The sequence below is a fragment of the Crocuta crocuta genome, unplaced genomic scaffold (assembly GCF_008692635.1).
Source record: "Crocuta crocuta isolate KB4526 unplaced genomic scaffold, BGI_CrCroc_1.0 scaffold24, whole genome shotgun sequence".
In the NCBI taxonomy this organism is placed as follows: Eukaryota; Metazoa; Chordata; class Mammalia; order Carnivora; family Hyaenidae; genus Crocuta; species Crocuta crocuta.
This window is the reverse complement of record NW_027530974.1, coordinates 12738093-12754242: the sequence shown is the minus strand read 5'-3', so window position 1 is coordinate 12754242 and position 16150 is coordinate 12738093. Positions and strand designations below refer to the sequence as shown.

The 16150-nt window shown below is 40.7% G+C and overlaps 1 long non-coding RNA gene across 1 annotated transcript; it reads left to right on the top strand.

The window, feature by feature from the left end:
• The first annotated feature begins 12271 nt into the window (after positions 1 to 12271).
• Positions 12272 to 14853, top strand: LOC144236394 (uncharacterized). The gene is made up of 3 exons (XR_013336519.1): positions 12272 to 12668; positions 12893 to 13140; positions 14715 to 14853. It is a non-coding gene; the product is annotated as an uncharacterized LOC144236394 (long non-coding RNA).
• Positions 14854 to 16150: the final 1297 nt, after the last annotated feature.

Here is a 16150-nt window from a genome sequence, read left to right as displayed (position 1 = left end):
GCGCAGTCCCATGTGGGGCTCAGATGTGAGATCATGACCTGAGCTAAAGTCAAGAGCTGGTTGCTTCACCAACTGAGCCACCCAGGCGCCCCAGTATTATTCTCCATTTTGCCTGGACTGACCAGAGAACTAGGAGTCCTGGCTGACAGAAGTTTCTGGAACCATGTGGCTTGGGTTTGAATCTGTTTTGTCATCTACTAGTTATATGACTTTGAGCGAGTTATTTAAGCTCTCTGTGTTTCCTCATCTGTCAAATGATGCTTGTAATAGTGTGTACCTCACAGAACAAACCTGAAATGTTGTTGTAAAGGCAGACAGGGTTATGCATGTAAATTTAGAATGATGCCTGGCACATAACGAATATTTAATAACCATTAGCTACGATACTTAACTGCTTGTTCTGATCCAAGATCCTCAGCACCGATAATACAACAAGACAGCAAAGAGTAGAGGTAAAATGTACTTTCTGGAATCAAAGCCCGGTTCTACCACTAACCAGCTCTGAGAGCGTGAGCAAGTTAGTTAAGCTCTCTGTATCTCAGTAACTTCATTGATAAAATGAAGTTAATAATATGGACTTATTAATAGCATCTTTTCCAGATGATAGTTACATGGATTAAAAGAGCTAATATTCATGAAATGCTCAGAAGAATGCCTGGTATTGCAGAGTAAGAACTTGGTAAGAGCTAGCAGCTATTATTATTATTGTGTGATTATTATTGTATAAAGGCAAAGAGTGCAGTAAAGTTCACTGAAGGTTGAAATGAGACTAAGCCTCATTTACTCTTGCTCTGAAGAATCAGGGGGAACTCTGAGATCTTACAGGCGCCAATTCAGTTAATCAACAAATATTTGTGGAACGTGCACAGTGTGTCCAGAACTCATCATTGTTGCCAACATCCGATAGTGCTGTGCCGGCGAGCTCTGGAGTAACGAGAGTTTGGACGCTGCCATCAAACACAGAGGTCAGTCTAGTCCTGTCTGGTCTGCCAAGACGAAGTACACCCAGTGCTGCAAATATCATGACATCTCTAAGACACTGCCAGGCTCAAACCCAAGAAGGCTCAAGGAAGGAAGACCTTGTCTTAGACCCTTAAACATCCCTAGTGCGACTCCAAGTGAGGTCAAGGCCCAGGCCAAGGAGGCTAAATCAGGTCAAAGTCTTGTGGTGTCTCTTGGGCCTCCCGCTTCCACTCCTGTGACTTTTGCTCTCACTCACCTCACCATTGCTGACCTGTGGTATGGTCCAGGCGACGAAAGGAAGACAGAAGACTGGGGGAGAGGGGCTCATGATAATGGTGACCCTCACCCTCCTGTGTCACCTCTAAGAGTCATTGGACACCTTTGTCTATGTCAGGTCACCCTTCATCTATGTCAGGTGACACAGCAGTAAGATAGAGGAGGCCATGAAGGGTCCTTCCTCCTTCAGAACGGACAGCTCTCTCACTCTGCCGCACACCACCCTCGGCTAAGACTGAGGAATAGTTTGTAGGTCATGCTTCAGCCTCTGGGTAGACCTAGGACACCCACTCTGCGGCGACCTGGCAAAAGACAAGAACACGTTATGTGTATTCTCTGTCGGGTCCTTGTCCGCTTCTCTGGAAATAAGGCCCTGGAAACTCCTCTCCTCTCTCTGCCTTTTTGTCGCCCTTGTGAGTGAATTCAGCCTCTCCCTACAGCGAGGTCAGCCTCATTTTCCAGGGCCAGTGATGCCTCCACATTTCCCAGGGCTAAGAGCCTCGCCTCGGAAGAGCTGGGCCAAACAACTACAAAGCAGTTGCCGGGCCTAGAGACCTGTTAGATTCCTAAGCCCACCCTCTGCAGGACTTACAGGGAAAACACGGGAACGGATTTCGGATTTTCCTTCCGACGCACAGCAGACAGGAAAGGCCACTTCTCGGGCTCGAGAACGGTTCAGAAATCTGCCTCCCTCTTGCTCTTTTTCTCCTTTGCTTACTTTCAGTTTAAGTCAATTAGACAGAAAATGAGATCCCGAAACCTACAGCTGAATATGCCTGGGGTTCTTATTTATCTATTTATTTATTTATTTGCCTTTTTTTTTTTTCCTTTCTCCCTCTAGCACCTTGTTCTCGAAACTTGTCTGGTTCAACATTTCGCCAGCTTGGTTAAGTATCTTGTAAGGAAATCATTTATAATAAAGCTGGTATGCTTGGGTTTATCATTTCTAAGTGTGGGTCAGGGTTTGGTTCGTTGTGTTAAACTCTCCATGCTGCATGTGATTTGTCAAGCTTTGTCAGGAACAAAAAGTTCCGGGATGTGCAAAGCAGGACTGCTTGGTTTCCATGGAGATGCTGCTAGTTAGGCTATGGAAATCCTGAAAAGGCCAGAGGATGAGTGACAATACAAGGATTTAGCGGCTGATCTGAAGAGCCAGACTGAATTAATGAGATTTTGCACAGAGCGTTATTAGCAAGGCTATAGCACCGTATGGCTCCTAGGCTCTCATTTTCTCAGCTGCAGTCTTGGAAAACAGAAATGGAAAGATTTAATTGCTGTTTTTTAAACCCTTTAAGATTATTTTAACCTATAACATTTTAAGGTGGTAATAAAAAAAAAAACGGGATTCTTTTTTTTTTTTCCCCCATCACTCAGTTACTGTTATTACTGTGTTTTTGGTGGTGGTTGCCCTTTATCTGTGTGGAGATGGGAAATTCAATAGTACTTATTATATTGAGCAGTTAATTCCCACATACTGTGAACACATTACTGTTCAAAGTAGGTTATCTGGAGTTCCATTTAGAGCCAAGGGAGAGATACCGTGTCACTGGCTTTATATCTCCTAGGGCTATATTAATTATTTATTATAGACTGCTGATGTAAACTGTTAACTCTGGCAGGTCAAGGTTTGTACACGTATCTATCCAGGGCTCTAGGTTTTTGGAGTTTGGATGCAGATTTCTGAAAACTAGCGCTCTGTGTGGTAGGTTTGTGTGTTCAATTCCGCGCGGCTGCTGCCGGTGCTGTTAACACCGGAAGGAAGGAAGCTTAGAAGGGACTCTTCTTAATCGTGGTCAGGTAGCAATTTCCCCCAAAGTTTGCGAGGCATCCAGTCAGAGGGGCTTCTTCTCCCTCTTTCTTTGGAAGGGCTAATGCCAGAACTCCTAATTCCAGCTCCCTGACGCCCCTGCCCCACCCCTACACTCCCTGAGACCATAGCGAACCAGGTTCTGGGTGTCGACATCCTGGGTGTGCTGAGCCCGATCGCCTTTTCATTTTCAACATGTTCCCTGCACAAACTCTTGGTAAAATATCAGCATCCTTCGCCCTCCGGAAACCAGCCAGCCCGACGCAGGGAAAGCCTGGGGCCAGGCGCCGCTCTTTCTTGCTAGTTTGCAGAAGGGCACATGCCCATATGTTTCTGGGAGATGTAAGACCGTAATGTTGCTGCTGGGTAACCCACAACAAAAAATCACATAGAGCCGCATTCCCCGGATTCCTGTACAGTAGACTAATCCACTTAATCTCACTGTTAGCTTCCCCGGGCGGGGATTTCACAGTCTCTTTTGATTTAGTAGTTTGTAAAATCTCTGATTAAGTGCCTTTGCCCTCCTGTTATTGTCTATCTATTCCCTAAATGAGTTTGTGAAGAAGGAATCAGGGAAGTTGAAATAGGGGTCAACATGCCCTCATCCTTCCTTATCTGGTTTTTCTTCATTATTGTTATTTTGAAATTTTAAGGTCTTTCTCTTTCCCCCTTGACTTTAGGGCCACTTGACACTATTTTCTTTTTACAATGATCAAATTCCCCTCTACCTTGACAGTTCTTGCTGAGTCTTCCCAGCTGAGCTGGTCTTAAATTTATTTCTGTTGTGGATTTGTATGTTACCCCTTCCGCTTGGAATGTCATACTTCACGGCTCTGCGTCTCTTTAGAAGGGCGGAGGCAAGATTTCCCAGAGCAAGAACCCAAAATCCTAAAATTTGTGTGGAAACACAAAACACCCCAAATAAAAAAAAGAAAGAAGGGCAGGGGTAAGAGCAAGTGTGATAGGGTCAGACAGACTGGGTCTTGAGATTTCGTTCCGTCACTTGCTAGCTGTGTGGTTGCGGGCAAGCTGCTTAACTTCTCCAGTCTTTATTTCCTCATCTGAAAACGAAGATTCAATGCAATAGTATATAGTGCATAAAGTACCGCTGTGCCCATGTATTATAAGCCTCACTCTCATTCATATGAATGTACCTATTTTGCACAGCAGTGATTTGTTTGCGGGCATTTTGTTAAGCCCTTTGATGTGTGTTTTTCTGGTGTCTCTGCTTAGATTAAGCCTCTTGAAGTTGAGAGCCCAAGTTTTAAAATTTATTTCATAATTGCTAATTGCATTTAGTTTGTGCTGTCATCTGCCTGATTCTCTGCCTCTTAAAAATGCTGATCAAAATATTTGGGGCAATTTACCTTGGGTCAAGTAGTATAAATTACTGAAACACGGTGATCCCTCCAGTTTCCCAAGGTCAACCATGACCCAGAAGCTGATGATCTTCCTTCTAACATATGGTCGGAAGGTCAGTAGTAGACTAATGCAATGTCACAGTGCATACGTCGTTGAGCTCACTGTACCTCGTCACACAGGCATTTTGTCACCTCACATCATTGTGAGAAGAACGGTGAGTACAGTACAGTAAGATATTTTGAAAGAGACCACATTCATGTAATTTTTATTACAGTATGTGGTTATAACTGTTCTTTACCTTATTATTAGTTGTTGCCATTAACCTCTTCCTGAGCCTAATTTAAAATTTTTTCTTTAATGTGTGTTTATTTTTGAGAGAGACACAGAGTGTGAAGGGGGGAGGGGCAGAGAGGGAGAGAGAGGGAGACATAGAATCCAAAGCAGGCTCCAGACTCCAAGCTGTCAGCACAAAGCCCTACTCAGGGCTTGAACCCATGAACCATGAGATCATGACCTGAGCTGAAGTTGGATGCTTAACCGATTGAGCCACCAGGCGCCCCTTCCTAAGCCTAATTTATAAATAAATCTTTATCATAGGTATGTGCATGGAGAACAGCGTATATAGGGTTTGGCTCCATCTGCAATTTTAAGCATCTTCTGGGAGTCTCAGAGTTCATCGCCCTTGGACAAGGGGAGACTATTGGACTGGATACCCAGTTGAAAAGCTGCCATTTATAGTAAGGTTCTTACCTCAATTTAAAGTTGAGTGGCAAAGCAGTTGAACTTATATCCATCCAAAAGGAGAAATTCAAAATGCCCCCCACACACTCACACACACACACACACACACACGCACGGCCAAAAAAAAAAATTAAAAATGAAAGGGTTTTTGATGTTGTTGCAGTTCTTTGTTTTTTGGTTTCTTTTTATACTCATGGAATTCTCTTCGAAACCCTTTCGCCTACTGAAAACATGTCTTCTGCTCTTTTTCCATATCGGGAAAGGAAGCAGAATTTGGAGAGACTTATTTTTCTATGGACGCTTCTGAGTATGAGAAGTTCTATCAGCGTGATGGCTGCCCTCAAGCATGCTCCAGTTCTCCAAAGGAAACCCAGCCTCTCCTCAGGGCTGGTTGGTGCAGAAGCTACAACTTTGCTTTGGTATCTGAGAATGGGACGTCTAACAGTTCTTTCTTCCTTTCTTTTTTCATCAAATTACATGTGGCTCTGACCTCCCACCATCTGACTGGAGGGAGGTCCAGGGCCCGCCAATACTGGCCTGGGGGCTCGGGGCTCCACTGCTCAGTCCCTGCCCGATGTTGGCACATTACTTCATCCTTCTGTGCCTCAGTCTTCTCATTAGTGAAATGCAGGTATTATTACCTGTCTTGTCTAAGGAAGCCTGTTGTGGAAGGATTAAATGACACTTATGTGTAAGTGCTGAGAAAAATACCTATTTCATATTAAGGGGTCAGAAAGTGTCAGTGTGATCATAACTTGGATGATTAATTGCGCGAGTTGAAAAACTTACGTGATACCAGCACAATGGGGGCAGATCCTTAGACTATAACTAGGACATCTCTTATCATTTAGCTCCTGTGTTCCCTGACGTTCTATCCAGTGCTAGTCCTCTGGCACCTGTTGGACACCTGTGTGTGCTCTGGGAATGTCACAAAGTGGTTGCCTAAGCCAAACTCACTACTGATGGATTCCCACCTAGAGCTGTGCTCCCAGAATATGGTCACCTGAAATCCACAGGTCAGTCCCACCAGAAGCCTGTTACCTCCTCATAGCAAATGAGGAAACAACTTCTCTTCTATCCACAAAGCTACTCAGTTTCAGAGTAACCCTGTTTGTTTCTCTCTCTCTCTCCACCAATGGGCTCATGGCCTCCTGGGCAATCCAGTTCTGTAGCTTTAGGACTATAGTCTTCAAACAAAAGTCTGTTAATTTTTCCCTGGAGCAAAAGATGTTCTACCTGCAAAATGGAAAACTCCTTCATTTCACCATTCTCGTAAAGGTATAATGTGGTGTGAGGGTGAGATTGGGATAATCCCTAGCACCTTTCATTCCTTTGTGATTGTGCTGAGCTTGTAGCAGAAGTCAGGACCCAGCTCAGTTCTCATTCATATTCCATGCTGGCTTGGAGGCAAGTTTTGGACCATGTGGGTTTGGCACTTCCACCCCGCTGTAGCCTGACCCAGCAGTGTTCTAGGGGCTGGGTTGGAGGAGTTGAGGCACTAGGCACTTTGGACAGATGCCTGAAGCAGAATCTTAAGGAGTTGGTGAGGCAGAACTGAATATCTAGATCAAAGCCAGTCTATGAAATTCAGAGCAGCTGAAACAAGATAGGAAGCCAATGGATTAACGGGCCTTGGGGAGCCAGTGTGTGAGAGGATTCTAAGAGGGAAGAAGGAAGGAAGGTGTATCTGGAAGTATTTCCAGTTTGTGGCAGTGGCTTTTTTATTTGACATCTATGTCACTTGTTTCCATTCTCTTCTGTGCTTACTGTCCTCTAGTGGCCTATACATTTCCTTCTTTTTCCTCCCTTACCCATACCATGCTCGTTCCAATGTCTCATACAGGTTAGGGAAGCCAGCCTGTTAACTGTGGACCCTTTGAAGAATATCTCAAGACTCATTTCTTTATTCAGTACGCCTACCCCAGCATTGGAGATTTAGAAAGGGAGAGAACTAGTATCTATGGTTCATTCCTATGTGACAGGCCACTTCTACATGCATTATCTAATTTAAAATCAGGTTCTAACCCTAGCCTTTCCATTCTATTCCAAGCTGCATGATGTTAGGCAAGTTATTTAACCTCTGAAGGAATTGCCTTACCTGTAAAAAGAAGCTCTAAGAACAAAGATTTTTTGACACTATCAAGCTTTGCTCCTTATCTTCATTCTCTCCTCGCAATCTAATTTTCTGATTCTATAATTTTACCTCTTCCATTTTTTGGTTTTCTGACAGACAAGAAAATAAATGGAACACCAATCTTCAGATAAACTAATCAGCACTAATGAATGTTAATGGTTTAAGAAGTGTTACCTCTCAAAGGAATTTGAGTTTTACAAGGTAAATTCCGTTTCTTAGCTCAAAAAAATACTGAGTGTCTAGTGTCAGATTCTGTTATTCCTGTGGATTAATGCTTTAGCCTACAATTTCCCAAAGTATGCACCATAAGAAAGAGTCCCAAAGTCAACTAAAATTCAAAAAAACATTTTAATGTTTATTTTTGAGAGACAGAGCATAAGTGGGGGAGGAGCAGAGAGAAAGGGAGACACAGAATCCAAAGCAGGCTCCAGGCTCTGAGTTGTCAGCACAGAGCCCAATGCCAGGTTCAAACTCATGGACCAGACCGCGAGATCATAACCTGAACTGAGGTCAGATGTTTAACTGACTGATCCACCCAAGTGCCCCAAATAAATTCTTAAAATATAGCACACTCATTTCTGCTTCTTCCTAAGGTGGAGGAAAGGGGCCTGGATTTACTTTCTTTTTCAAATAACAACAAAAAACATACAAAATATACAAAACAACAATTCTCAAGACTGCCCATAAGGCAACAAAGGAGAGACAGAAAACAAAAGGGTGTCCTATGAATGTCTCAAGAGAATTTCCAGGCTGCAGTGCAGGAGGGGAAACCCAGGACATGGAGCTGAGGTTACGAAGGTTCTGAGCTCAGAGAACAGTATGTTGGAAAAGAGAGGGCTGCACAGAGAGAAAACCCTGGAGATCTACAAAGGTGCCCTGTAAGTATACAGTAAAGTATAGATCTATGTCCAAAACTATTCAAAAATCAGGGAGGAGACAAAAGAAAAAGAGAAGGGCACCTGGCACTTTCAAAAGCTGGGAATGATAACTGTTCCCATCAGCCACACTGGAAAATCTCCTAATTCATGAGATATTTGCGTAGAATACTCAGGAATCGTGTGCCTTGTCTAGAGGAAAATAATTGGCTTTAGATAGATCGTGGTTATGGCCCTACTTAACAACCCATAAAAGTTACATGTGAAAGAATCAAATTGCTTCCAGATAACTGCATTCCAGAACAAAGTTAAAATTATTTATATAAACACAAAAATATCAGGTGCCCCGCAAGGTAAAATTCACAATGTCTAGCATTCAAACAGAGATTACCAGGCAAAGAAGAGTAAAACATAGAGGGGAGAATAAACCATTGCAACCAATCCAGAACTGATACAAATGTTCGAATTAGCCCAGGAGAACACTAAAATAGTTGCTAGAACTATATTATATATGTTCAAATGGGAAGGTAGAGATATGGAAGATATTTTTTAAAAGACCCAAAATAAAACTTCAGAAGGTAAAAACTGTAATGTCTGAGATGAAGTCATACATGAGATGGGATGAGCAGTGTATTGGACACAAGTAAATAAAGATTAGTGAACCTGAAGATAAGAATGGAAGCTAACATGAAGCTCAGAAGAAACAATGCAGACAAATGTAAAAGCATCAGTGAGCTGTGGAAGAATTTTACATAGCCTAATACATGTGTAATCATAGCTATCTAGATAATATCTTTATTCTTTCTGAGAATATCTCAGAATATTTATCCTTATTTTATTGAAGTATAGTTGAAATACAATATTAGTTTCAAGTGTACAACATAGTAATTTAGCATTTATATACATTATGAAGTGATCACCGTGATAAATCTAGCTACCATCTGTCACCATGCAAGGTTGCTACATATCACAGTATTTATTTAGACTGAAAAATTTTCAGAATGATTTTTCAAGACAGAATAAAAACAAAAGACAAAAACCAAAAGAAAAAAAAAACCCAAACCCCTCCCCACCCCATGCCACCGCCGACTGTTCTAGAATATCATGGGGAAGCTGTTGAAAATCAAGTAAAGACGTTAAAAGTAGCCAGAAGAAAGAAAGACACAGTACACTTACGAGACTAATAACAGCACTAACAATAGACATTGAGAAACCAGAGGAATGACATTATTAAAGTATTAAACATAAACAAAAAAGTAAGTAAATAACTTCTCCCTTAGAGTTCTCTACCCAACTACAAAATTCTTCAAAATGAAGGCATAATGAGAACTTTTTCAGATACTTCATTGTTGGCAGGACCATGAGAATAAAATACCAAAGAGAGATCTTCAGATAGAAGAAAAATAATTCAGGAAGGAAGCAGTGTAAAACAGATAAGGAGAGGAGAAAACTGGGAAGAATAAATGTGTGGGTAAATCTACATTGCTTGATTAAAACAAAAATAACTGTCTTGTGGTGTTTAAAATATATGTGGAGTTAGGAAGTATGAAAACAATAGCACAGAAGATGAGAAAGGAGTAAATATAGTGACTACTTTAAATCCAGAAAGTGGCAAAATCACATGTTGAGATTGACTAATAAATCAAAATTGCATATTATGATCTCTGGGGTAACCACCAAAGTAATAATATAAAAAGTTATAACAAAAAGTAATAGAAAATGGAATGAAGTATACCCAGGAAATGCCAAAGAAGTCTAGAAAGGAGAGAAAATGAGAATGAAGGACAGAAGGGACAAGCAGAAAACAAGTAGTTGCAGGTAATTATAAACCTACATTTCTCAATAATTATGTTAAATGGAAAGAGACAAAACATTCCAATTAAAACAAAACATTTTCAGACTGTATCCAAGGAAACCTATATGTTGCTTACAAAGACATAACTTAAATGTAAGTAAATTTGAAAGTATATACTATGCAACCACTAAGTACAGCTCTAGTATTGGTAGAGAAAAGACACTTGTTATGGATACTAGAGATAAAGATGAATATTTTGTTGATGAAGGAAACACACTCAGTGAAAATAGGGTCTATTCAACAGGAAGATGTAACAATCCTAAATTTGTGTGTACCTAAGACATTACTCTAAAACATATAAATCAAAAATTGTCAGAAGCCAGAGGGAATTGGACAAATGTACACATATAGTGGAAGAATTTACTACTTTTCTTCTAGCAGTTGATAAAACTAGTAGATATTTAAACACTAGTAGATATTTAAAGTATTTGAGTGATACTTCTAACACACTTCATCTAATTGACATATATCAAAAATTGCACCTTCAAACTGCAGAATATATAGACGTTTTCAAGTGTCCAAGGACTATTTCACCAAAGTGAAGTAAATACTGAGCCACAAAGAAAGTCTTAACAAATTTCAAAGCATAGAAATCAGAATGTATTCTCATAGCACAGTAGAATTAAGCTAGACAGATCAACCACAGAATCATGTCTAAGAGTATCTTCAAATGTTTGAAAATTAAGCAATAAGCTTCTAAGTAATCAGTCAAAAAAGAAATCATATTGGAAATTAGAAAGTATTTTGAATGAAATAAAGATGAAAATACTATATATCGGCAACCTGGGGGGCTCATTCGATTGAGTGTCCAACTCTTGATTTTGACTCAGGTCATGATCCCGGGGTTGTGGGATCAAGCCCACGTCAGTCTCTGATCTGAGTGTGGAACCTTCTTGGGATTCTCTCTCCTTCTCTCTGCCCCTCCTCTGCACTCTCTCTCACGTGTGCACACTCTCTCTCTCAAAAATAAAATAAAATAAAATAAAATAAAATCTTAAAAAAATACTATATATCAAAACTTGAGGCATGTTACTGAAAGAATGCTAAGGTAGAAATTTGTAGATTTAAATGCATATATGAGAAAATAAGATTCGTCATAAATCCAAACTTAAAACAAATGTCTATCAAGAGTAGATGGATATATTTCTATGGCATATTTATACAATAAAATAGTCATATGATATAGCAGTGAAAAGGGGCAACTCTTCTGTTCAGCACCATACATGAATCTCACAGACATAATATTGAACAAAGGAAACCAGACATGGAAAGTATTTATATGTGATACCATTACACAAAGTTCAAAAACAAGGAAAAAGAAGTTCAAAAATAAGAAAAACGGGTGAATGATGATTCAAATCAGAAGAATCGTTACCATCAGGAGGAAGGAGGTTAGTAACTGACAGTCATTAGAAGGTTCTAACATGCCAATAATATTCTATGTCTTTATCTAGGTGGTGAACCCATGGGTGTGTTCACTTTGTAAAAATTCATTCAATAGCAATTTGAAAAAAAAAAGCTCAAAAGCTAATTCAGGTACGTAGTTTGTTTATGGACCTGATTTTCATGCTTGGCAGAATGGCTAAGAAGGTTGATATGACCCAACTATCTATTCCGTGTTCCTCTGTGTGTAAGATGATGGTAATCTGAGACCAGGACTGAGGGTGTTAAAACCTAATTGCTGTTTATGGCTCTGTTGAAACTTCTTTCTTCCACCTCCCCTGGCTGCACATTGAGCAAGTTTTTGCATCCGTTTTGGTGTCTGGCATTCTTTTGCCTACGCTTGTTGCTGGAGGCTGTCAACTAATACGAATAAAGTCCTGCACGAAGACCAGCTTAGGAGTGTTACTTCCTTTTGCACAGGCCTAAGTGGGAGAGAGCTGCTACCCTCAGTGCAGATCTTCCCAGTGGAAGGTGAAAAGGAAGTCACCAGGAGAATTTCTGCCTTTATGGGAGCCTGTTCCAAGTTATAGTAGTCCAAACTAATTTTCGTTGTGTGCAACTACGCTCTAGGCGACTATTCTAAGTCCTTGAAACGTATTAACATATTTGCTAACGTAGCAATCACATGAGGTAGTGTTATGTGCCAGATGTTTGTTCTATATTTTGAAACTCTAACCCCTCCATGGGTTGGCATTAGGAGGTGGGAGCCTTTGGGAGATGATTAGGTCATGAGGGTGGAGCCCTTGTGATGGGATTAGTGTCCTTTTGGAAGTGACAGCTTGTGTCCTCTCTGCTTTCTGCTACATGAGGTCAATAAGAAGGCAGCCGGAGGCACACCAGGAAGAAAGAAGCTCTCCCGAGAATCCAGCCATGCTGGCATCCTGGTCATGGACCTCTAGCCTCCAGAACCTTGAGAAATAAGCCACTTAATCTGCAGTGTTTTGTTACAACATCTAAAGTAAGACAGAGTGGCAATACTATCCATCCTACGTGACTGGTGAGGCACAGAGCAGTTGAGCAATCTGTCAACGATCACAGCTAGCAAGTCGGAGAGGCACGTAGTGGGGTTCTTTCTAGAGCCTTTGCTCTTTACACACACACCACCCAAGACAAAATGAACCACCTTCCTACATTGGTGTCTACAATTTCAGAAGTACCAGAAGGAGATCCTAGTGTGAATATTTCTCAACAGAACCTGGCTCTTTGTGAGAGGTTGGTTGTGGGACCCAAGGAAGCCCCTGGGACTCAGTGTTCAGGCTGGAGGATGGTGAGGGACCCTGAGGAATGTCCCTACTCTATCTCAGGGTGGTGATGGCTACTGAGCAGGGCTGAGGGTTTTGTTTGCATAACAGCTAAAAAAAAAACCCATCACAGGGAAGTGTAAACATTGGTAAATCAAGGTTCTGAGTAACAATGACAAACACTTCTTTTAAAAGGGAAGCGTAGCTTTTCTTTATCGCCGGATGCTGCTCTCCGGAACCGCCATTTTCTGAGCCTTCAGCAGTAAACTTAATAAAGATTGATACCAGCGACAAATTCTGTCAACTTCCATGCTGCAAAACTTAGTCACTGTGCAAAACGGACCAAGGAAAATAAATAACCCAAGGAATGATGAAGTGTGTAAATACTGATGTGGATACCGGGTGCAGGGAAGTTGTATGAAGCAAAAATGAGCCTCGTGAAGGTGAGTCCCCTCACCCTGGCTGAACGCAGAGGGGTCTTTTCACACTGACTTTAATTCTCTGGCATTATTTCCAGAGTGGGAGTGTATGGTGTTTGTTGTGGGAGAAGTTGTGAAACTGTGGGATCCAAAAAATCATTCTAGAAAAAGCATTTTAAAAAAATTAGATACAGAATTACTCTTACAAAGATAGCACCGTCTACAGAATACGTATGTGAAAAATGGGATGATAAAAAATACCCATGATTCAATCACCAAAATACTAACTATGAGTATCTTCCAGACTTTTTTTCATGCTTATGTATACATGCTTATGTACACATTTCCTAGTTTATACAATGCAAATATTTCAAAGTTTGGTATTTCTGAAATCAGGTTGAATCTGTGGACACACATACTATAGCTGCATCTCCTCTCCAAAAACGCTTTTATTATGCTAATGTTGTGATCTACAAATGATGACATCTTAAAACCAAAAGTGCATGTGGGAATTACACATTTGTAGAAAGTATATTGTACATACGGTTTCCTCTTTTTTCTTTCTTTTTTAAAACATTTTTTATGTTTATTTTTGAGAGAGAGAGAGACAGAGACAGAATCCGAAGCAGAGAGAGAGAGAGAGAGAGAGATACACATATATATTTTGAAACCAGATTTCAAAATAGTGTGTATAGTGTCTATGTATATACATACATGTATGTATATATATATTATATATAACATATATAATATATACATATTATAATATAAACATTCTGGTTTTTCCTGTTAATAATATTTCCATGTCAGTTAACATTCTTCTATAATCCACATCAATCATCTTAATGGCTGTAGCTATTCAGTTGTATAGATGCACATACATACTTTCATTTTTTAAAATTTATTGATTTATTTTGAGACAGAGACAGCGTGAGTGGGGGAGGGGCAGAGAGAGAGAGAGAGAGAGAGAGAGAGAATCCCAAGCAGGCTCTGCGATGTCAGTGCAGGGCCAGATGTGGGGCTCAAATACCCGAAGCCGTGAGATCATGATCTGGGCCAAATCAAGAGTCTGATGCTTAAGCAACTGGGCCACCCAGGCACCCCACATACATATTTTTAAAGACAATCTTCTATTGTTGAATATTTAGGTTGTTCTTGGTTTATTCCTCTTAGAAATTATGATGAAATGAATACTTTATGACTATTTTTTTGCACACACTCTCAATTATTTATTGACAGAAATTCCTACATATGCTATTGTTGAATCAAAGATGTGAATGTGGAAGGCTTTTAATTCATAATTCTAAATCGCCTTCATTTCATTTCAAAAGGCAAAAACATCAGCAGCCTTTCAGTGAGGAACCACCCACACTACTACTGCCAAGCCCCCAAATTTAACTGGAAAATATTTACATTTATGAGGACAAGAGGAAATGGATATGAGAATCTGGTCAATAAAATAGAAATTGTATCAGTCAGCTCTTTTGCCAGATGGCTTGACAATTCTGGAAAGATGAAATTCTTTACAATATTCATCTTGGGTCTGGGGATAAACTTTTTTTCAAAGAAGTGTGATTAGTTTCTGACTCGTTTTTCAGATTTCTCATCTACCATTCTTGCCTGGGATGTAGCAGAGAAATGAAAAGAAAATAGATACTCCACCAAAGAGTTCCTTCAGCAGTTACTTGAACCTGAAATTCTGAGCCTCTATTTGAAATTTTTATACAAGAGGAATAAAAAACCCTCTTTGATAGGTATGTCTAAATTAGTACACATAACACGCCAAGTCTACCCAGTATTCTCTGGAGAATTTTCTTCTCTCTGAAAAAGTGCATGATTTTACCCAAAGCATATGATTTAATCCACCATTGCTTATTAGGGTAGGTAATGCATGTGCACACTCACAAGAGGGTAGGTCCGTGATAGTCATCCTACACAGTAGCCCCCACCTTATCTGTGGTTTCAGATACCAGAGGTCAACCGCTGCCCAAAAGCAGATGATCTTCCTTCCAATGTATGGTCAGAAGGTCAAGAGTAGCCTAACACTTTGTCACAATGCCTGTGTCATTCCGTCTTAGCACGTAGGCATTTTATCATCTCATATCATCACAAAAGGAAGGGTGAGTATAGTACAATAAGACACTTTGCATGCACGAGATAAAGACCACATTCACATAACCTTTGTTATGGCAGTATCTGGTTACAATCATTCTATTTTATTAAGGGTCATTTTTGTCGATCTCTTACTATGCATAATTTATAAATTAACCCCCATTGTAGGTATGTATGCATAGCAAAACAAAACATGATATATGGAGGGTTTGGTACTCTCTATTGTTCTAGGCATCCACTGGGGATCTTGGGATGCATCCCCCATGGACGGGGGGGCGACTCCTGTAATTAAAACTACTGGCTATAGCTAAGTCACCTGGCTCAGCCCATTTGGGCTGCTGTAACAGAATACCATAGACTTCTCTCAGTTCAGGAGGCTGGAAAGTTCAAGATTAAGGTGTTGGCAGATTTAGTGTCTGGTGGAGAACCTGCTTCCTGGTTCATAGGTCTTGTCACTGTAACCTCACATTGTGCAAGGGACAGGGGAGTTCTCTAGGGTCTCTTTTATAAGGACCTGAATCCCATTCGTGAGGGTTCCACCCTTTGGACCTAATCACCTCCTAAAGGCCCCACCTTCAAATACCATCTTTCTGGGGATTAGGCTTCAACACATGAACGTTGGGGACACACAGATTGTCATTCGATAGCATTACCACATTAAAACCCACAGCCTGACATTTTGGTCCTTAAAACAGTGTGTGCATTCGAATCACTGAGGACTGTTAAAATAGATTGCCAGGCCCTGCCTCCAGAGCTTCTTATTCAGTAGGTCTGGGTGAGCACTGAGAGTCAGCATTTCTAACACCTTCTGAGGTGTTTCTGGTTAAGGGCCAAACCATGAAAATACTGTCTTAGGTGATGTTACCTGTCACTCATCTCCCTCAGGGTAGCTCTGGATGATCATTTAGGTGAGTGATGAAGA